At 46.3% G+C, this 23,966-nt stretch overlaps 1 protein-coding gene and 2 long non-coding RNA genes across 4 annotated transcripts in view; 2 read left to right on the top strand and 1 right to left on the bottom strand.

The window, feature by feature from the left end:
* LOC134030943 (uncharacterized) overlaps positions 1 to 23,966 on the bottom strand; it is a 153,871-nt gene that overhangs the window by 20,709 nt on the left and 109,196 nt on the right. The gene's annotated exons all lie outside the window — the stretch shown is intronic.
* Positions 1 to 23,966, top strand: part of ptprea (protein tyrosine phosphatase receptor type Ea) — a 71,276-nt gene that overhangs the window by 22,695 nt on the left and 24,615 nt on the right. The window contains exon 2 of the mRNA XM_062474366.1: positions 5,505 to 5,791. The gene's annotated coding sequence lies outside the window, so the exon portion shown is untranslated. The remainder of the gene's footprint in view (positions 1 to 5,504; positions 5,792 to 23,966) is intronic.
* On the top strand, positions 14,278 to 14,971 carry LOC134030757 (uncharacterized). Its single transcript, XR_009931725.1, has 2 exons — positions 14,278 to 14,564; positions 14,819 to 14,971. It is a non-coding gene; the product is annotated as an uncharacterized LOC134030757 (long non-coding RNA).

The raw sequence follows: 23,966 nt of genomic DNA, 5'->3' as shown, positions 1-23,966 counted from the left end.
TGAGATCAGTAGGGGTGATACCTTTGATGTAAAGGGGAAATGGGACAAGGTTTTAGAAACTCCATTCTGGGGTTTTTTCCTGGTGTGGAGGACTGGAATGGTACAAGGCAAAAAGGGAGGTGGGGCCTATCATGACGAAGCCATGCAGTTCCTGTTGTCATACATGGACAGGACACTCTTCTTATGAGCTTCAAGGTACCATGGTTGACTGGGCCGCCCACTGACGCTAGCGACAGTAGAAAGACAGTCTCACAGATCATGGTCCACTTTTGTTTAACAGTTCCATGTATCACTTCCTGTAATTCGCCCCATACAGTATACTTATTAAGGATTCCGCTATGACTGTGTGTGAGTGGTTCTCACGCGAAATAGCTGCATGTTGAAATGGTGTGGAAGTAAAAAAAAATAGCTTGGGATGAGCGTGGGGCCCCTGAGTAGTTCATGGGAATTGCTGAGCAGTCGTGCAGTCTGGCGATGTCTACAGATACTGATGTCAAGAGGAGCAAACTGTACATTGTGATGTCATCTTTGTTGTGTCAACAGGAAGTAAATGGGCTGAGAGGTTAAAAAGTACCCTCCCTCTTTCCTTCTATCTTTCTGTCTCCAGTTCTCTTTCACACTCCCACTATTCCCTCTTGGTCTGAATCTCTCTCTCTCTCGCTGTCTCGCTCTCTCGCTCTGTCGCTCTGTCGGTCTAGTCTTGTTGACCTGTGGTTCTCACAGTCCAACTCATTTTCCTCCCCCTTAACTTGGCTGCGAGCAACCACACAGGATATGAACTAAGTTGTTTCTCTTCCTGCTTTTGGACACCAAGTTGAGTCAACATGACACAATGAATCAGTAGCATACCATTCTCCTGACCAACTGCCAGAGGCACAAACTTACTGGAACTCAGGTAGGAGGGGACATGTAAAATATTAGTAGTTATTACAAAAATATTATACTTGAACCATATTGTAAATAGAAGGGTCATTTTCACATGTAGCCGGGCTTTGGTCGGCGCTACATATTCATAGGTTTGTGCTGTGTATTTTGAGGAATGAACATCCTCCCACTCGTCTAAATGACAACTAGATATCACATACAGTTGACCTTAATTATTCTTATTACACTAGCCCCCATGTGGGTGTGTGAAAGCAGGGGTGTCTGTGGTTCCCTCTCTTACTCATGCACACACAAATACACACACACACACACACACACACACACACACACACACACACAGAGTCTCAGTTCCCAGACGAGACGAGGATGTGCAGACAGGCAAGACATGTAGCCTTGGGCTCCAGCCAGACATGCTTGTACACTGCAGGGAGCCATCCACAGGGCATACCCAACACCTCTCACTAGCAGCTTTGTTTGTAGTGTGCATGCGTGAGTGTGTGTGTGTGTGTGAACAACACCTCCATATAGAATCCCTTGAATATTTATGAGTAGATAGTGTATCGTGGGATCATCCGCAGATTTCCCCCTCCACTCTGCTATCCCACCGAAGGGAAGAATGGAATAAGAAGCAGAATGAGGTGGAGATGTGTTTGTATGCGCTAGCTAGAGTCTGCTGTTTTAATAAAGAGGGCGTCCTGAGGCATTTTATGATCATCTAGAGGAGAGTTATTTTCTCTCCAGTCTGGTGAAATAAAGCTGATGGCCTTTTTCCTGTTCCCCACTCCACAGACAGATGATCATTGCCTCTGTTTATTGCCTATCGATCGATAGGGACGACCCCTTTCTTCACATCTAACCAGCGTTTTCATTTAGCCCCATTGAGGATAATAATGTCACAGATACTGTAACCTGTATCCCATCCGTCTGATGGCAACAAACTTCATCAGCAACCTCAAGCAATCTCAATGATCTAACTCTGTTCAGCCATCTTGGAACATTTCGGTTTTCTTATTACAGCGGCAAATGCTTGTTTTTGGGAGTGCTGTGACACATCATGAGATGCTTGTTTTTTGGAGTGCTGTGACACATCATGAGATGCTTGTTTGGTCGAGGGCCAGCCAGGTCTGCTCGACCTGGGTGCCGACTGAGAGGGAGGGCTGGGAGGAGGGAGCTGCATCCTGGAAGCTGTCGCTCCTTATTTCCTTCCTTTAAGACCTTCTTTTTTGTCGCACATAGTTTATGACAAATTACCCCTCATTATGCATAAAATGCTGACGCGTGAAGGGTTTTTTCTCTGCTATTTATTATCATTGTGTTCCCAGTGCTTCCTACCCTAGGCTGCTCCTGTAGCTGTAAACACTGTTCATCAAAATCAGACTTATCTCCTACAACAAGGCAGGGGCTAAAACGCTCTGCTGTATCACTGCTGTACCTCTCATCACATCCAAATCTGCTCTTTCAATATCTCATGATGCTCCATTAAGATAACGGAAATAATAAAGAGTGAGTAAAGACAGGATGGTACTGAATCTCAGGAGAAGGGTGTGTGTCTGTGTGTGGTTTGTGTGTTTGTGCATGTGTGTGTGTGAGTGTGTATATGTGTGTATGTGGTGTGTGTGTGTGTGTCTCTGATGTGTCAGAGCTGACAGGCGAGCCGCGTGGCTGCTTGGACTGAGGTCTGGACACACACCAGCTGATGCTGGGTCCAGATGACCTCCATGGACAGAGAAACGCCCACAGCTGATCTCTTGAAATGGATTTGTGTTGCAGGAGGGGATATCTGTGTGGGTTGCTGTAATCTGATTGACCACTGCTCTGAGGGCTGGGCTGTGTGTGTGGTGTGATCTGTGTTCATCAAGGTGTTCTGGACCAGGGCTGAACTTAGCGAGGTCATGTCTGTGAAGGAACACGTTTGATTTAAAGTGCTGTCAGAGATGGGTTTTTCCATCTGCAGTTGGATATTTGTCACACTGTTCTCCTTCATCCCCTCACTCCGGATTGGCTCAGAGGGATGAATCCGTCATTGGATCCCTGCAAACCAACACACATACACACACACACATAGACTGTACTCTCACATGCATTGTGATGCATACACACATACAGAAACTCACAAACAAACAGTTCCACACACACATACACACTGTCACGCACGTATATTCGCACACAAAGTTTAGATGGCCATCCTATCTATGTGTTGTGCGTGTGTGTGAACACTTTCAATGTTGGTGTTCAGATGCGTAGATGAAAGACATTCACCCGAGGGCTTATTTATGCCTCTTTTTTAACATTTAATTGAAGTTGTACAGTGGTTATCCTCATTCAGCTTCACTGATGTAAGTGTAAATGTAATACTGAATACATCACAAATAACAACTTTTATATATTTTCACTTAATCTTCGATACAATCTTATGATTGTATCGAAGATTGTACACTGAGGTTGTACACTGAGGTATTTTGTACTTTTCATCTGATTAATGCGTGACTGCATGTTTGAGCCCACCCCTCTCTTTTGAGGGAGTCTGGGTCTGGTGGAGATACTTCGAGCCTGCCAATTGGAGCATTTCCGGAGAGAGGCTTTTAATACATGCACCACTTCATAGCCCAGGCAAGCACATTCTGTCAGCACCTCTGGGCCCGTCCGTTTTCACCGCACAGCCCAAACAATTTGTCTGTCGGTTAAAAAACGTGTTGCCCAGGCTGGAGTCTCAGCATGTTCTTGATACTGAGTATGCTACTTGTAAAACTGCCATGTTTTGGCAAAGCTTCGATCGTATTCTCTCCCTCTACTCTTCTCTGCTGTGTGTTGGGACGTCATCTATCAGAATTGGTTCAGCTGTACGGAGATCTCTCAGGTTCATTCATAACTTCTGCATCAACTAGGCCTCTGGGTCAGGCCTCACACACACACACACACATGCTTAAACACACACACATACACACACACACTGTAAGAGAGAAGATAGTGTCCTCTGGTTGGACTGCAACCTCGGTCTATAGATTAGACTCACAGTCTGACTCACAGTGCTGAAAGTCGTGTCTGGCGACCCTTATAATTGGATGTAAGCTTGTTCCACACACATAACAGCAGCATAACCTGATTTTTCTGGGGGCTCTGGCTGTGAGAGTTTGGACGCTTGCTTTCATCTGCCGTTTGAAAGGTCAGACCGCTCGCTCAGGCAGCATGGAGGCTGGCTGTGCTGGAGAAGAGCTTGCGGATTGATGTCAATGAGAGGCAGAATGACTGTTTCCATTTTTTGGGTGGGACTAAAACTCCTAGCTTATTAAATCCCTTGTGGCTGTGCTCAGGCCTGTTAGTGGTCCCCCTATAGTATGATATTATATCACACTGTAAAGCCTATGTAGACTGTCATGGGGTCATGTAAATACTGTCTGGTTAAATATTGGTTTCAGCTCTTGCGTTGGACAGAGAGCTGCTGTTACCATAGAGCGCTTGAAGGATGCCACCTTGTGTTCCGGTGTGTCATGATGCGGCTGTTCACCGCTGGTGTTCATACGGCTCAGATACACGAGTCCAATTATTACACGGAACAGCGCTGATGAGGAACCCCCCCCCCCCCACCATCCCTCCGGCAGCCCCCTCCCCCTCCCGCTAGACTAGATGAGAACGTTGCCATGGCAACCGCTCAGCAACGCACACGTGCCCTCTCTCCCTCCCTCTCTCTCTCTGTTTCTCAGGTTCTGTGGTTGCACAGTGTTTCCAGGTAGATAAATTGCTCCCTCCCCTTTCTGCCACCCCTTCTCTCCCCCCCCAACCCCACATTCTTTACCCTGCCATCCTCCACTTCCTCCTCCTCTACCCCCTCGCCTTTCTCCCCCTTCTCTACCACACTCTCCTCCCACCCCACCCTCCTCCCACCCCTCCTCCTTTACCACCCCCTCCTCCCTCCCATCTCTCCTCCTACTATACCATCCCTTCCTCCCTCCACTCCTCCTCCATCCTCCTCTACCCCCCTCCTTCCAACTCTCCTCTCATATCCCCTCCTCCTACTTTACCCCACACCCATGCTCCTTCCCCTCCTTCTCTACCTCCTCCTCCCACCCCTCCTCCTCTACCACCCCCTCCTCCCACCCCTCTTCAATATCAACAAAACAATATGTACCCATATAAAATGGCTAACACTGCTGTTTGTCAGAGCTGTGACTTACAGGTATAGAGCAGGAGGTTGTACTGTAGCATGAAGGAACGCTGTGTGCTGCTTCTTGTGCTTCCATGGGAGATTTCTTATGACCTCTCTGTACTTGTGTCACTGTAGGGTGTCTCCATAATCTGCTTTTAATTGCTTTTCATATCCCCATGTCTCTGTGTTTATAGTCTAATCAAATGTTTGATGTAAATCTAACAACGTCAGATCAGTGCCCATGTGGAGAGACCCACTGTCCTCCTGGAGACTGCTGCTCTCTCTGTTGGGGGAGGAGGGGGGTAGCCCTGTACCCCTGGGCCTGGTCTTGTTACACCCACAGCCATCGCTATTAGTGAGGACAAGACTAACCCCCTCTCTCCTCCCTCTCCTCCCCTCTCTAGCTCTCAGTCTTCCTGCTAATGCCTGGGTAATTAAATGTCAAATGTCTCTCTCTCTCTCTTCACTCCTTTAGGTGGTGAGCATCCTTTTAAGAGCAACACACCGCCAGAGTGTATGTGTGCTGATCTGTGTGTGAAGCAGAAGCACTACGACTTCACACCTTCCTCCTGGCTGGACTCCTAAAGGAGAACCCCCAGAAGCGGGCCCCTCTCTGGGCTAGGGGAACACACCTCCAGCCGAGCTGAGGACGGACCAGGTCAAGGACACTCCCAAGAGCAATGTGACGGCCGGACTCATCCAGCACCTGACAGGCTGTTATGGATCTGAGCACCAGCACACAGTGAACTCACACGTGTCCAGGTATCAAACTGAGCCCTCAACTCATTCTACGGCCAAGCAACGTTTGCTTAAGTCACCTGTACTTCCTACTGGAGTATTACATACTTGTGGTAAACGAAAAAAGTAATGTTTGTGTATGTGTGAGAAACGGAGACACTCTTATTGGTCTGTGTCCTTGACACCCTACTGTTTGGTAGTGTCACATTCATTATCACACGTTGCCTCCTGTACAGTACACGCTTTTCTGCTCAGCATTTCTAATACAGTCTATTTTAAATAGAGAGAGAGACACCGATGGAGAGAGAGAGACAGAGAGAGAGAGAGGAAGAGAGTATCTTGCCTAAAGTCAGTGTGTGCATTGATCTGTACAGTTGAAATGTGCTGGCATATTCCTACATGCATCTGCCTGAACAGACCGCCTCACAAATGGAGTGAAGTAGAAGGGAGGGACTGAAGTAGGAATGGAATCACTCTGCAGAGGAAGGGTTTACTAGCCCTAACACACACACACACACACACTGTACAGTCAACACACTCACTATTGTACTGTGCATGGATTGGATCAGAATTGTGTTTTCCAGTCTGCCTCTCTCTCCCTAGAGCAGAAAAGGACTCTTACTTTTGTGGAGGTCAGTAAGGCTGAACCTGTTCACTGCTCTGCCTCTCTCTCTGGCTCTGCCTCTTTTTCTCTGCCTCTGTGTGTGCCTCTGCCTCAGTCTCTACAGACTCTAAATGTGGGCTGCATACTACCAGGCCTCACAAGGCCTATATTTAGCTGCAGATTAATTCTTCTGTTGATTAGCTAGCCCTCATGCTCAGTGCTTAGTATAAGTTTTACATAACTGATCTCATGATCGAAACTCACATTAGTTCACAACCCCCACACTAGTGACTTTTCCCTTCATTTTATAGATTCCTCAACAAGTCAACAGTTGTTTTGTTGGTTTGGAGGCTAAGAGGGAGAGGCTGAGAGAGATAAATGTAGAGCGAGAAAGGAGAGACAGAGGAGTGAGGGGGAGAGGGAGAGAGAAATTAAGTGAGAGAGACTGAACAGGACTGGAGAGGGAGGGAGGAAGAAGAGGTTGTAAGATAAGATAAGATAATCCTTTATGTGTCCCACAGTGGGGAAATTGCAGTTTGCAAGGATGTGTGTGAGGATATCTTATCTAGGGTTGTCTTTGTGGAGAGACAGGTGCTGACCACACTTCCCCTCGCACAGGAAGACTGGCCGACTGGCTACGCTACAGAGGAAACAGTCTTCATCACAAGCAGATGGAGGACAGCATGAGCTCACACTGGAAACACACACACACCAACACACATTCACACACACATGTGCATGATTGTGACCACATGCAAGCACACACTGACATACCACACCAGCCCACAACACATTTATGTCTTTCTTTATCTCTCTGTCTTTCTCACGCACACTCACATGCACACATATACACACACCCACATACACACACACTGATGGAATCAACAACACAGCTAATGTTTGTACTGTCTACTACTGAGGTCAGGTTTTCTAAATGTCTGAGGGATAGAATGCAAAGGACATCAGGCACACAGTAACTTCCAACACTGTGAGGGATAGGTAGAGAACACGCTTTCCTTTTACAGGAACGTTAAGATGTTTTCATACCAAGGACGCTGTCTTTACCTGAGGCCGGTTTCGCTTCACATCAGCTGATTGGGTCATATCTTCCCCTTTTGACTTTCTTGTGGGTTACTTGTACGTCATACTGCATCTTCATTTCACTAAAACTACCTCTGTTTACCCTTAAATGTCTTCTTTTTAGACTTTATATCCCAGAGGCAAGATTCCTCACATAAAATCACACAGGTAGACAGATTCGTATGAGTCAGTCTAAGAAGGAGCAGAGATGTGTCAGGTCAAGCATGTATCTCTATCTGTCTCCTTCTGAGTGTGTGTTGGTGCAGGCATGCATGCATGTCTCTGCATGCAGACATGCGTATTGCGCGTGCAAGTCGCTTGTTTGTTTGTTCAGTGTGTGTGGGGGTGTCAGCGCCACTCTGTCCTGCCCCCGTCTCCCAGCCTCTGTCAGAGCTGGTTAGAGGCCTGGCTTCCTTGCACTCCCTGTCTTTAGCTTCTTTTGTTGGAGGAGTGGATGTTCTACTTCCTGTTTCCAAGGGGCCACTGAGTTCACAAAATAGCCCGTCAGCACAATGGTTAAGACTCCTTAACGGTCACTCTCTTCATCATGTGTGTGTGTCTGGGTGTGTGTGTGTGTGTGAACGCCCTGCTGAGAGGAAGACAATACGGCTCAAGGCAGAGGCCTTGCTGAATGACCCATATTCCTGTAGACAACAGGCTTACACAATCCTAATCAGCAATGTGCCGCTTATGACATGATCCACTGGGGTTGTTCCCCGTGAAAGAGGATTGGAAAAATGTGTGATATTAACGTAATCACTGTTCTCCAGCTCTGTATGTGCACTGTGCAATGTGTAGGCATTCCTTTTTTTATACCTTTTCATATAAGTTTCTTTACAGTTTGCTTCTTTCTGGTTTGGGGTCAGCTGCTGTTTAGCTGTTGCATGATCAGCTTTGCCTCTTGCTCCATGGCAACTGACTTGATGTCAGAGCCTGGGGATAGTCAGAGGAGAGTGGAAGTCTGGTTGGTTGGTGTGACTGACCAGAGAAGAGGTGACCCTCCACATGTCTGGCCTCTGGGAGGAAGGTTGTGATCTCCTCGCCACCTCATCTCTCCTTCTCCTGGTATCTCCTCAAGACCCTAACCCTCCTCATCTTTCCTTCTCCTGGTATCTCCTCAAAACTCTCGCCCAGAATCAAGTGGCTGTGTTCTCCGACAACTGAGCTTATCATTTGTTTCCATGGCGCACACCTCCTTGTCCTCCTCTTCTTCTGTCCTTTCCTCCTACGAAATGAGAGGATTTAGGTTGATGGATTGCTTGCATCCTGCGTGGAATAGAGACAATCTGTTTGTATTCTCCCTGGGAGCCAAAGGCACTGTTCTGTCAGAGGGAGAGAGGGAGAGGAGAAGAAAAGAGAGAAGGAGAAAGAGAGAGAGAGAAAAAGAGAAATGCCATTCTGACCCCGCATTAGTCACTATAGCAACAGCTGTACTGGCGTTGTTCCACAAACACCCTCTCCCTGGTGTACAGTAACCTGTCTCACCTTCTCTACCTAGTATAGAGTAACCTGTCTCACCCCCTCTGAGACCTTCTTAAATAGAAAGTCTACCCTGGAGGAAGAAAACCAACCGAGTTCTGATGATATCAGAAACATCTATGTAGTATCTATATCTATAGGTATGTAAAAGTATTTAGAAGTATACATAGATAGGCTAGATATTCCACCCCCCATACTGCCTGCCCTTCTTTCTTCACTGGTGTGTCTTTCTTTCTTTCTTTTTCACTCTTACTCTCTTTCATCTCTCTCCTCTTCTTTTTCTCTGTCTCTCTCTCTATCCTTCTATCTTCTCTTTATCTGTCTCTATCTCTTTCTATCTTCAACAAAGATTTAATGATAACGAAATTGATGTGCTTGTTCATGAGGTAACAGCTAATTTAAATATTATACAAGGCCGGAATTCCACACCGACACAAAAAAATGCAATCTGGACCGAAATTATAAATTCCAGTAACTGTAATATTGCATTGCTGCTTAATCTGTAACGCGTAATGATTTTGTGTTCACTCAACTCAAAAAGTGTGATCCTTGTGGCAAAAATCCTTTGGCCTATGTCTTCGTCTTGCTCGGGTTATGTCAGAAATATTTATCTATCAAGCATTGCACAGTCAGTCGGTAAACAAGTTAAGAAAGCTTTATTGCTTGCGGCCGGCCCGCAAGGAGACAAAACATCACACGCCATTGTGCTACAAAGTTTGTCCGCTAGCATGTTGTGCTAGCAACCTATTTAAACAGACCCGCTCGACAATGATTGGCTAATACAAAGGCATGCAAATGTCCCAGGGCTCTTCTTTCATTAGCTCCCCTGCATAGACCTGGCGTGCGTGTGTGCATGCGTGTTTTCGTATGTGCGTGTTTATGACTTCAGCCCTGATTGAAACACAACAACAGAATCTCCGGTCCTGATGTCGTAAAAGCTCCTTCACATAGGTGCCAAGCAAATGGTCACCAGACCTTGCGTCTCCACCTAGTCCTTGTCACACAGTATCTCCTTAAAACAACCAAAACTCCACTCTTAGTCCTCAGCTCCAAGATAAGGGTCTTGTATGTTTACCCAGATTTTACTCAGATTTGGGGGTAAGCCTCTCTTTGCACCCAAGGAATACTGAACACAGAATCATTCTTATACAGGATAACAGTTACATCTTTAACTTTTCTAACAGGTTACCGCTGCCATTTCACCAGGAGACATATGTGCATCCTGGTTTACACCTGCTTTTAACAGGTGGAGAGATTTTCACTGCAAAATAGAGGCGTGCTTTCACGGGCGGTTTTTGTACCTACCGTGGAATACATAATTATGCGCACTTTACGCATCCCCTCCCATCTCTTTATGGTAAACTCCCACTTTCCCCTTGACCCACCCGTGAATGCATATGCATGACACCGAAAAGCGCAATTTGCCATTTTCAGTTCCCGCGACAGTAGGGCTGTCAACAAATATTCTATATTCGAATATATATTCGAATAGTGGTTAAAAACTGAAATTCAAATGTGAAAATTAATATATATATAAAAAAAAAAAAAAAAACAACCGCGACAGCATCGGCGCGTCTGTCTGATTTGCGGGTGGGCGCGCGCCTCAGCGTCACTGCTGACAGTTGACTTGCGTGGAAGATTGCAGAAAGTGCAGAACCCAGCTTGACCGCAGCAGAGAAAGTGATTGTAACCCCAAAAAATCTAAAGAGTGATGTCTGGAAATATTTCGGATTTTGGTCAGTTGATGGTAAACTTGTTGAGCCTACAGCTAAAGTAGTGTGTAAGCTATGTAAGCTAGAGTTTGCTTACCATTCAACAACTAGCAACTTGAGGCTACATCTCCATGTTTAGCGTTACCACAGCACAGCTCACTCGGAGCGTTCAATGTCGGTTCTATACTGTAAAACTTCAATTAATGTTAATATTTGTTTCAATCACTGAATGAAGCCTGCCATATTTGGGACAAGAATCGCGACCTTAAATTGCTTGCACAAAACTCTTGATCAGAACTCAGCATGTGTTTATTGTTGTCGTTCATTTTACACCGCTATGCGCAGAGAGCGCGACGGTGCGGGAGAGAGAGAGAGAAAGAAAGAGTGCGTGTGTGCGAGCGAGAGGCCAAGGTCTGCGGTCTTGGACATTAGTTAATTTACTTCTTTTTGTGTAGGTAATATGTTGTTAAATATGTTTAAACTTAAATAAATTAGGCCTACCTACAGTATACAAGTAGTTGTATCTCGTTGTATTAATTTGTCCTGTTATTGACGTGCCTAATGGGCAACCAGAAATTCGAATATATGTGTTTATTTAAAGGGAATATTCTAACGTCATTTTTGAGCAATTTTGACATCCCTACGCGACAGGCAGTCTGCGCTTTTACCTCAGTGCGGCATGTTTGTACATACCTCGCCATGCTTTTACGCGCACGTTGCGAAACAAATACGCCTGAAGTGGGCGCAAAAGCATTAGTACATGAGGCCCTTAGTTTCTCGATCTCTTTATCCTTTTGTTTGTCTTTCTCTCTCTGTCCATCTATTTTTTCTCCCTCGCTCTCTGTCGGTGTCTCTCTCTGCGTCCTTGTCTTTCTTTCTCGGTCTCTTTTCTCTCTCTGTCTCTCTATCGCTCTGTATCCTTCTCTGTATGTCTGTGGTACCAGTGATCTCTAGCTGTTAATGAGAAGTGTCAGCTCACCGTTCCAACGCAGGTGGTGCACATTACACTCAACCATTGATGGTCTCGGCTCGACACAGTAATCGCCGGACTCCGAATAACGGAGGGTTGAATCCCAGTGGGGGGGTGGGGGCGGGGTTCATGGTCCAGCTTGGTAAACATGACGGTCTGCATGTCAAGTTTCAGCAGGGGCGCTAACTAAAGTGTGTTTGTGTGTGAGAAAGAGAGAGGCTGTGTAAATCTGATGGTATCAGGACAGATTTAGAGCTTGGGTGAGATATTAACAGTGGCTCCGTGACAACCAGAGTGGCACGCACTGCATACATATACACATGAACACACACAAACATGCACAATTCTCTCCCTCTGCCACTCTATTTCTCTCCCTCTTTCTATAGAACTCCCACACTTTCTCCCTCTCACTGTCTATCCCTCTCTCTCCCGCTCTCCCCCTCTCTCACTGGCTCTCCCACTCTCCCTCTCTCTCCCCTTTCTTACTCTAAATCTCTCCCTCTCTTTTTCCTGAACATACACACAGACACTCAAGCACACAAACACCCCCACACACAACCTCTTAACCACAGATGAACAAACTGGCAGACTTTGGGAAAGCACAGACGTGCATTTTACTGCTTTGAAACCACAGATTGAAGTAAATATTTTCTATTTAATTATGGACTTGGCCTCCATACATCACAAGAATGTGAAAGGCTTTTCCAAATACTTGGAACATGTGAGATGTGGCATTTCACACGCCCGCCCGTTCATGCTCACTAACACGATGTCTATTCCCAAATGTGATAATATTGTTGTGGCTAGCATATCTTTTTAAGAGGATTAACGCTGGCATAATCACCTACTATTTATGTAATTTTTAACTCTTAGAGAAGCTAAAACCTCAACACCGAGCCATAACAGTTGAGCAAAGGTTTGGGACCGTGGCATGTGTTGTTCGGCAGAATGTTTTGATATTTACAGTTACTATGGAGACACATTTCAAATGATACTATTAGTCTCACTCAAAGCAAAAGTTAGATTGATTGATGCTGAATTGTGTGCAATCAGGACCTTCTCTCTCTGTAAGTCTCTCTCTCTATATATCTTTTGACAAGTCGGGCTGCTGGCGCAGGATGCCTGCGTGTCCTGTAAACCTTTAAACCCCTCTCACATCCGGTCCATACTCTCTGTGGTCGCCCCGTGAAGTTCTGTGTTAAAAAAAACAACAAATCCTTTTCATAGAATATGTGCTGAAGCGTTTGTATTCATACCGGTAGTTCAGGGTTACACACTGGTTTAGTGTTAGTGGTTAGCATTGAGCTAGCAGCCTCCCTCTACCTTCCCACTAATGGGCCGTGCATGATGTCCCTCATCTGGGAGATCTTACATTTGTTCCAATTCAGCCTGACGCTGGCTGACGCAGCAGAGCTGGGCACAGCCAGGCCCCAAGGTCATTACCAGCGCCCCAGAATCCTCCGTCCCTGGGAAGCAAGGCAGGTTGATTAATGGCTCTTTGCGGAGCGTGGAAGGAACCTAGATTGGCGACAGCCCTGGGTTGTAGAGGTGAAGTTGATGGAAGTCATGCAGGAGGAGGGAAAGAGAGAGGTCGAGGCGCTCCTTGTGGTAGCTCTATGTGGAAGGGATCTTTATGAATAGGGCGACTACAAGAACGGTCAGAAACATGCAGTCAAGCTCCTTCGTCTTCCATTTGACATCCGGAAAGTGTAAAGAAAAACTGCCAATAGTGCTTGTAGGACAGCAAAATCTTTTTTTTAAATCCCACAAATGTTCTTTCTCCCAAAGCATTACAACAGTAACCGCTGCAGACACAAAAGTATTTCTCATCTTCTTTAACAAACCACATTAGAGAAAATCAAGTTATGGATCAAGTAAAATACAAATAGAATTAGAGTTGGCTTTGAGGTTTTCTCTGGACAGATATTCATATTGGAAGACTCCTATCTGTCAGAGGTGAGAAGCAGAAATGTACTTATACATCATAGCTGGCAGCAATAAAAAGGTTGCAGTTGTATGAGGTCTAGTGTGTCTGTATGTATGTTGAGCAGGTGTGAGATGGATCACTAACAAACCAAAAGTTCACAAATTCAAAGATGACAGCAACAACTGAATATGTTTTGTAGTTTCATTTGATGGAATAACAATGTATGATTAAATTCAGTTCAATGATTGAATGACCCTGGCAGAAGACTGGTAAGAAAGTGCCTGGACAGCAGAAAGAGAACCTGGACAGGTGAGGAGGAGACGGGGTTGGAGTGTAAACGTAGAAACATGAGTAACAAGTAGAGCATGTTGTATTCGACCTCTGACTGGTCCTAGTGTGCTTTCATTAGCAGATGGGGATTGGTTGTGTGATTGATGTGATTAACGTCAGGGTGTAGTAATTAGGTGACTGAAGTTGGGGTGTGGACTTTTCCTTGAGCCTAGAGATATATAACTAATTTCATTAAAATATTCCCTTAATCTCCATGGTGAGGAAATATATATATATATAAAAAGCTGAGTTCCACGTAACTAAAAACACAATACTTCATACATGTGGTAAATTATGGTTTGTGAGGTTTTTTTCTCCCAAAACATGATTTTGTGGACTAAAAGCAGGACCCTGAGGTAGAAGAAATTCAGCGGTCATTCGGAATTACAACAAATAAAATAAGTTACTGACTTGGCTGTAGTCGTGGGTGAAAATCGAAGTAGCCCAGCGCCTATTTTCATTATTGCCAGGTCGGACCTGTGTATAACTTTAAAACTACCCAAAAGATGTATATATTTTCCTAGTTTTGTGATCGATTGTGATACAGCAGAGATTATCGTTTGTATTTCTGGGCTTCTGACCAAACCCTTACGTCTGTTAACTGTACCGTAGACAGTGTTGGGGAGTAACGGAATACATGTAGCTACCGGCGTTACGTATTCAGAATACAAATTATAAGTAACTGTATTCCGTTAGTTACAATTTAACCCTTGTGTTATCTTCGGGTCATTCTGACCCATCAGCCGTGTGACCCACCGTCGTATTGCGACAAATTGACCTCATACAAAAACAAAGTGAAGCATTTTCTTTTAACCGTTGGGCTGTCGCAGACCCCCCACATTGCAAAGGTTAAAAGAAAATAATTTTTATTTGTTTTTGTATTGGGTAAAACTGGGTAAACACAACGATGGTTCGTTATGAACCTTTGGGTCATGTGACCCGAAGGCAGCACAAGGGTTAAATAGTTGGTATTTAGAATACAGTTACATTGTTGAAATCAATGGATTACATTACGATACTTATCTGTTTCACAGGTTTATTCACTCTCTAAATAAATTAAGGCAACTCCATGCATTTCCCAGAACTTCTATCTGGTGGTTTCTACACTGTACGAACACAACTATCTATCGCTTCCATGTCATTGCCTCTCGTTCTTTCCTTCTGCAATGCTATTGGCTAAGCCAATGCATGGCCATCACATGCACAGCGGATGCAAACACACTACCATGGTTGGCCAAAGCATATGGCAAGCCGTTTTATCATTTAACCAATGAATTGTTGATATCAACAATTCAAATGGTTGATATCAACAATTGCATTTTGGATATCAACAATTCGAATTGTGGATATCAACAATTCAATTTTGGATATCAACAATTTTGGATATCAACAATTTGAATTGTTGATATCCAAAATGCAATTGTTGATATCCACAATTCGAATTGTTGATATCCAAAATGGGAAATCCCCAAAAGCATAAATTTGCGTACATTTAACATAATTAAAGCTGTAAACCAATGGGTAGGGGAGTGGGGAGAGTAAAAAAAAAAAAAAACGTTGCGTCCACTACGCAAGAGTTGGGATTCTGTTGGGTTTATTCTGCTCGTAGCAGACGGGTTGGTAGATGTCTGTACAAGTGTTTGTAATGAAAAAGTCCAGCAAATCTCTTAAGAAACCTACGTGGACCGCCCAACGAAAGAGGTACTGTACTAGTTTTGGCTTTTATGTTTTTTTAATTTGTTCGATAACTAGCATTACAGTCGAGCTAGCAAGCACACGTTAATGCTACAGTACTGTACTGTAGCTAGCTAGGCTAGCTAGTCATGAGACGTGACAAGACATGAATAGACTATAGAGGACCTGTTCCTGGAGAACTACCTGCCTGTTGGTTTTTGCTCCAACCACACTAATTTGACCTGATTCTACACTAGTTACCTGATTAACCAGATACTAATTATAATCAGGCGTGCTAGATTAGTGTTGGAGCTAAAACCTACAGGCAGGTAGCTCTTCAGAAACAGGTTTGGAGACCTCTGGACTATTGAGGGCTGCGTTTCCCGAAAGCGTCGTAAGTCTATAGGCCGAATGATACTACTCCGACTCCGTTACGGACAGACAGACGGAGTCGGACGGATTCGTTGAATTTATAGTACTCCGAAGGCTGTGGGTGCTGAAAACAATTCACCGCCAGAAGAGTAGGTGGCGCTGCACTGCGATGCTAGCTAGGTTATTGAAAAGACTGAGCAAATTTACAAATTAGCCATTTCATCAATAAAATAAGCACATTTTCAGCAACTACACTGCCCATACACTATCACATTTTAATTCAGATGCTGATTTACATGTACGGTTTAGCTGAAATATGAATAAGTATAAATCGGCCTTAAAGGCCGAATTATAATACTCCGTTTTCACGGAGATGGACACAGGGAACGCCCTCTCCGACGTGGAACACCCTCTCCGAGCCCTCTCAGAGCCCCTCTGAGAGCTCTACGTGCACCTCCTGATTTTCCTGAATATACGTCCGTCCATCATTTTACAGATACCCCTTGGCTGTGATTGGTCCGTATTAAGAACCGATTGCTTCAGGGGCGGGGTTTCCGTGACCAACAAGACAACAGAATCCTTTGACCGCCATTGCTGTAAGTTTTTACAATTCATATTTCAGCTAAACGGTACATGTAAATCAGCATGTGAATTAAAATGTGACGAGAAATGGGCAGTGTAGTTGCTGAAAATGTGCTTATTTTTTTGATGAAACGACTAATTTGGGGACGTGCCCAGAACACCTCACCAGGGAGGCGTCCAGGAGGCATCCTTATCAGATGCCCAAGCCACCTCAACTGGCTCCTCTCGACGCGGAGGAGCAGTGGTTCTACTCTTAGCCCCTCCCGGATGACCGAGCTTCTCACCCTATCTCTAAGGGAGAGCCCGGACACCCTGCGGAGAAAACTAATTTTGGCCGCTTGTATTTGCAATCTCGTTCTTTCGGTCACTACCCACAGTTTGTGACCATAGGTGAGGGTAGGAACGTAGATCGACTGGTAAATAGAGAGCTTCGCCTTTCGACTCAGCTCTTTCTTCAGGCGGACGCTGCACCGATCCGCCTGTCGATCTCGTGCTCCATTCTTCCCTCACTCGTGAACAAGACCCCAAGATACTTGAACTCCTCCGCTTGGGTCAAGATCTCCTCCCCGACCCGGAGATTGCACTCCACCCTTTTCCAGTCGATAACCATGGCGTCAGATTTGGAGGTGCTGATTCCCATCCCAGCCGCTTCGCATTTGGTTGCGAACCGCTCCAGTGAGAGCTGAAGGTCACAGCCCGATGAAGCCAACAGGACCACATCATCTGCAAAAAGCAGCGACCTGATCCTGAGGTCACCAAACCGGACCCCTCAACGCCCTGGCTGCGCCTAGAAATCCTGTCCATATAAGTTATGAACAGAATCGGTGACAAAGGGTAGCCCTGGCGGAGTCCAACCCTCACCGGGAACAAGTTCGACTTACTACCGGCAATGTGGACCAAACTCTGACACCGGTCGTACAGGGACTGGACAGCCCCGATCAGAGAATCCGCTACCCCATACTCCCGGAGCAACCCCCACATGAGCCCCCGAGGGACACGGTCGAACGCCTTTTCCAAATCCACAAAACATGTGTAGACTGGTTGGGCAAACTCCTATGCACCCTCCAGGACCCTGCCGAGGGTGTGAAGCTGGTCCACAGTTCCACGGCCAGGACGAAAACCACATTGTTCCTCCTGAATCCGAGGTTCGACAATCCGACGCACCCTCCTCTCCAGGACCCCTGAATAGACTTTCCCAAGGAGGCTGAGGAGTGAGATCCCCCTAAAGTTGTAGCACACCCTCCGGTCCCCCTTTTTAAAGAGGGGAACCACCACCCCGGTCTGCCAGTCCAGAGGCACTGTCCCCGATGTCCACGCAATGTTGCAGAGTCTTGTCACCCATGACAGCCCTACAACATCCAGAGCCTTAAGGAACTCCAGGCGGACCTCATCCACCTCAGGGGCCCTGCCACCGCTGAGCTTTTTAACCACCTCTGCGACCTCAGCCCCAGAGATAGAAGTCCGATAGGCCTCCTTCAGCTTGACGGCATCCCTCACCTCCGGCGTCCACCACCGGGTTTGAGGGTTCCCGCCGCGACATGCACCGACCACCTTGCGGCCGCAGCTCCGGTCAGCCGCTTCAACAATGGAGGCCCGGAACATGGCCCATTCGGACTCAACGTCCCCGGCCCCCCCCCCGAGACATGATCGAAGCTCTCCCGGAGGTGGGAGTTGAAGCTCCTTCTGACAGGGGATTCAGCCAGCCGTTCCCAGCAGACCCTCACATTACGTTTGGGCCTGCCAGGCCTGACCGGCGTCTTACCCCACCATCCTGGCCAGCTCACCACCAGGTGGTGGTCAGTTGACAGCTCCGCCCCTCTCCTCACCCGAGTGTCCAAGACATTCGGCCTCAGGTCCGACGACACGACTACAAAGTCAATCATCGAACTGAGACCTCGGGTGTCCTGGTGCCAAGTGCACATATGAACACCCTTATGCTTGAACATGGTGTTCGTTAAGGACAAGCCGTGTCTAGCACAGAAGTCCAACAACAAAACACCGCTCGGGTTCAGATCGGGGGGGGCCGTTCTTCCCAATCACGCCCCTCCAGGTCTCACTGTCATTGCCCACATGAGCATTGAAGTCCCCCAGGAGGACGAGGGCATCTCCGGGAGGAGCGCTTTCCAGCACCCCAGAGACACCCCAGAGACTCCAAAAAGAGTGGGTACTCTGAGCTGCCGTTTGGTGCGTAAGCACAAACAACAGTGAGGACCCGTCCCCCCGGCCACCAGGCGCTCGCAATCGAGCCCCACCCCTGGGCCTGGCTCCAGGGGGGGGGGCCCAGTGACCCGCGTCCGGGCAAGGGCAACTGGGAACCATTGTTGTTTTTCTTCATGGTAGGTTTTTGAGCCACGCTTTGTCTGGTCCTTTACCTGGAACCTGTTTGCCCTGGGTGACCCTACCAGGGGCATAAAGCCCCCGACAACTTAGCTTCCAGGATCATTAGGACACGCAAACCCCTCCACCGCGGTAGGGTGGTGACTCAGGGAGGGGCAACTGGGAAGAAGCCCCGGGGAAGACCCAGGACACGCTGGAGGGACTATGTCTCTCGGCTTGCCTAGGAACGCCTCGGGGTCCCCCAGGAAGAGCTGGTGGAAGTGGCTGGGGAGAGGGAAGTCTAGGCCTCCCTGCTTAGGTTGCTGCACCCACGACCCAACCCCCGGATAAGCGGCAGATGACGACGACGACGGCTAATTTGTAATTTTGCACCGACTTTTCGATAACCTAGCTAGTATCGCAGTGCAGCGCCACCTACTCTTCTGGCGGTGAATTGTTTTCAGCACCCACAGCCTTCGGAGTACTATAAATTCAACGAATCCATCCAACTCCGTCCGTCTGTCAGTCCGTAACGGAGTCGGAGTAGTATAAAGTTGATCGTAGAATCCATCGTACAACTAATCTTAGTTTTACGGGCCGTTCCCAAAGACACCGTAGCTAAAGTGTCTTTTGAAAATTCGTAGCTCTTGAAAGCGCATAGATTAGCCTACTCCTTACGAGCATGTTTGGGAAACGCACGTAAGAAATATATATGGTTTCATTATTTTGCTCGATCGTTGCTACGATGCATCGTTATCAGGAAACGCAGCCCAGACTGGTAGCTAGTGAAAAGTCATGCTAATGTAGGCTACTGTGTATGGTAACACAACGTCCTACATATAGAAGTTGAATACCCCTGATCTAAAAAAATGTCCCTCTTATTTCTCAGGTTTCCTATTGAATCATAGGTGGACCAGAGTCCTTGGATCATGACTACCTGGCCTGACAACACCAAGCTGACCTTGTCCAAAGCCGCTGTCCACAGCCCACATGGTGGACCATGGTTGTACAGCTCGTCTGGATTCAGCCTGAAGAAAGGACACAGTTCACCTATGTTTATTGAGCTGCTGGTCTTCTGAACATGCAAAAATATTAATGTGACTTTAAAGGTAATCCAATCTGATATCACCAGCAGAAGCAGAAGACAACCCCTCGTAGTCCGACTACTATTTGATTGATATTTGATATGTCAGCAACGTTAGATCAGAGGAATGTGCCCACATTGTGTACAAGTTTTAAAGTATGTTTTACCTTTACATCTCATGTGCTACGGATAAGTAGAGCTATTAGAGGGAGCAGGTATCAATGTAATGTTTTATGTGAAGCTACGAAATGAATCCAAAGTCACATTTATATTGTACGAATTATAATTGCTTTCTTTTAATAAAGTTTGTTTGCAATACACCATCTCCATCGTGTTTATTTCATTGTATTCATAAAATTGATCATATCTTCATTTATCTTACTAGCTAATGGATTGTACTGATTGTACTGAAAAAATATTTTGGTTGCTGCGGGTTCTCCATTGCATCATCACTGTGGGGATGAGATGGGTTGTCCATGATGGCCATCAGCTACTCTCAGCCTCCTTCTCCAAGCTGTCCAGCATGATCCCCAGCAGAGAACTCACCTTTGATGAAGAAAGTATCTTGTTCGTCTTCATTAACGGAGACTAAGTTCAGTTCTGTATTTTTATAAGTGACTAAAGTATTATTGATCTGCATATTGGGAGAGAAAACAGACCTCTGACAATAAATGACGGCATAACACCAGGCTTAGGTCTCAATCGTGTCTCCCTGCTTCAAAGGTCGGAGGATCATGTTTTAATATTGCCACAGACCACTTTCTCGTGACCCTGAACATCTATTCAACCTGACTACACACTATCTACTCCAGGGCTCGACAATAACGATGGCCCGGGGCCAGTAAAAAGTCATATGTTTTGCTATCTGCTAAATGCATAAATAACTTTGCATCTCGTGGGGTGCACAGTTGGCAAATCAAGAGTTGAGTAGTTCAGTCAAGACACTCACGTGATTGATTTCACCATTTATTCATACACATGACAAATGGTTTAACATTGGCGGAATGGATGTACATGGGGAAGCGCTCCCTGCCTTCACTGCAGCATGCATGACATGAGGCAGGGAGCAACAAGTTAAATCCCCAAAACAACAACACTCAGCCAGTCTATACTATGTGTAGAGCGGAGCGTCGCGCCTCCTGAGCCTCAGGAGGACCACATGACATCCCACTGTTACTGGCGACAAAACAAGGTGTTTTCTGGATGCCCAGGTCATGCCATCATTACGATGACTATGGCTGTGTGTGTGAGACAAATGTGTCAGCGGTGCATCCGCTGTTCCCAGGGCATCTAAACGGACGTCCCCATGTAGACACTGGATTCTGATGGCGACGTAGCGCATCAGAGGACGTCTGCGGATCACCGCGGCTGCATGAAGATCCGAAGAGACATACTAACATTGATCGGGAAAGCGTCCCTGCAGGCTACCTGCAGCATGCAGATACCTATTGCAATCAGTATAGCTGGCTTCATGCAGACAGTCTCACAAGCTTCTCGGTTCGTCATTATTGGGTGTGCTTTGCCTTCGGCAAGGGCACAACCTTTGTTTTCTCACATATATATTATTTATTTATGTATTGTTTATTTTGGCCCCCCTAAGGATCAGTCATTATTTGGACTACATAGACAACGCCTGTGTCAAAATGTTTGTCTTGGTCTCGATTGCGTCGCTTGTATTTTTATTTACGTTCCGTTGCACGGTTTAGGAGGTTACAACGTTTGTGTGGCAAAAAAGTGCCTTTAGTCGACAAAGGGTACTCAGTGCTAGCTACGTCACCACGTCAGCACACGTTAGCAACGAAGCATTGAATTAATGTGCTGTTACACAGCGAGTATCGTATTGTGCCGTGGTGTACTACTACCAAAGAACTTATATTGACTCTTTGCTACTACTAGCAGCATCATACATGTACATTTAAGCAAATCAAGACTTGCATGTACAGTAAGTAATGTCACATTAAAGAATGTATGTAAAGTTTAAACTCAAGCTTGTGTGGTGCGTCGCTGGCTTCAGTGCCACAGCCTAAACTTTACGTCAAAACAAACATTCTAATTTCCGGCGCTTTCAAACAATCCCCTCACTCAGTGAAGTTTGGCTAGCCACCGCAACTAGCTTGCTCGTAGCAAACTTCTTTTGAATTAGCCATTTCTCTCTAAATAGATGTAAAGCTTATTTACGTTGTTGGGGGCATATTTTCAGTTTGCAGATGAAATCGCGATTCAAACAGTACCATCTGAAATACTGCCGGTGACAACGTTGTTACGTTAGCAACGACGCATGGATACAACGTGCATAGATGTACTGTTGCACAGCGAGTATCGTATCGTGCCGTGGTGTACTAGCAGCATCATACATGTACATTTAAGCAAATCAAGACCTGCATGTACAGTAAGTAATGCAACTAGCTTGCTCGTAGCAAACTTATTTTGAATTAGCCATTTCTCCCTGAAAAGATGTAAAGCTTATTTACGTTTTTGGGGGCATATTTTCAGTTAGCAGATGGTACTGTTTGAATCGCGATTCCATCTGAAATACTGCCGGTGACAACGTTGTTACAGTAGCTTATTTCAAAGGGGGTTCGCTTGTTTCAAAGGGGGTTCTTGAGTAGGCTAAATGCTTGAAAATATCACGAGATGGGAAAAAACTTAAGGGGACGGACCCACCTGCAACTGACGCAAGCGAGCACACCCTACAATTTCCACAGAAATGTACCCTCTAGTTGTTACTCATTATCTGACGCATTGATTACATCAGACACATATGTTCAGCATTGTCAGTACACATTGGTATATCTAAAGGTGTAACCGGGCCAGGGTATTCTTCTCTGCCTTGAGAAAAAGAAGCTCAACGCTCCAATTAAAAATTTTCCTCTTATTATGTCATAAGACAACATGCGTGCCAGTGACCGTAGACCAGATAGGTTACAATATTAGGGGACCGCTAAGGCTGTATAAAACATCAAAAACAGCATGTCATGGGACCTTAAGATGCGTCTCTTAAGAGACATAACTAGTAGTATATGAAATAGGAGCAGGATTAGCATCATAGATTCATTCCTTTACAGGACACATAGTATTAAACTATTACTGCTATTAACCGACAACGTTTGCCATCTCCATTGTTAGGCTACTTCAAATGTCACTAGGACGATGTACTCCAGTGCTTCCGTTGTATTCATCATACCGCTGCTCGGAATTGAATGAAACGTCATCAAATGCGAGCGAGTAGATTGGATCTGCTCCACGATTCTAACAACCAATTTAATCGGCGCGAAGACAGCAAGCACTTCTGATCGGCTCGGTCAAGCAGTGACAAACGGCAGCTTAGTAACAGTAACACTACTAATGGCTAAAGTAGCTACCTAGCGAACTCTGGCTGCTTCTTCGAATGCGGGCTTGTGCAGCAATGCATTCATGCTCCTATTATTGTTGACTGCTAGTAGACTGAGAAGCGTGCACATTGCATTGTCCTTGGACGATATGTCCAACCCTACACCCCGCACTCGATCAGACGCCTGTCCAACAGGTCAGTGCACCGAGAAAACCTGAACGTGATTCACGACAGTACCTGCAAATGTCGCTCCTCGGATATGCCAGATATGCCGCGAGTGGTCGTGGTCGGCTCCTGAACGCGAGCCCCCTTTTGGACAGCACAACAGCAGCACGGGAAACGGAGCCGCCCTTCGCCGGAGCCTTCCCCGGGCAGCATGCAGGGGAGCGGATGGAACGGCCTCGCCGCACTCGAGGAACAAACAGCTCCTAGTGGCCGAACCCCATGTTGTACAACGGACAGTCCTTTGTTGGCCGACAAGGCCAAACGGGAACTGCGCCTGACTCGGCGCCCCGAGTTTCCACCTACCCCATCGGTGCAGGGCTCCTCGGATGGAGAATCATCAGGAAGCAGCTCAAAACCTTTGTTCAGATCCCCAAAACACGCAGACGCCGTCAGAGACCGAAGAGACGGACAGGGAAACGCGAACGACAGACAGGCCAACACAACACAGAGAACAGGGCGCGACCTGTGGGGCCAGTGCCAAAAAATGTTAATGTTGAGCCCTGTACACTTACC

This window comes from Osmerus eperlanus, chromosome 12, assembly GCF_963692335.1.
Source record: "Osmerus eperlanus chromosome 12, fOsmEpe2.1, whole genome shotgun sequence".
Taxonomy (NCBI): domain Eukaryota; kingdom Metazoa; phylum Chordata; class Actinopteri; order Osmeriformes; family Osmeridae; genus Osmerus; species Osmerus eperlanus.
The sequence above is the reverse complement of the archived record's forward strand: the minus strand, read 5'-3'. Positions and strand labels throughout refer to the sequence as shown.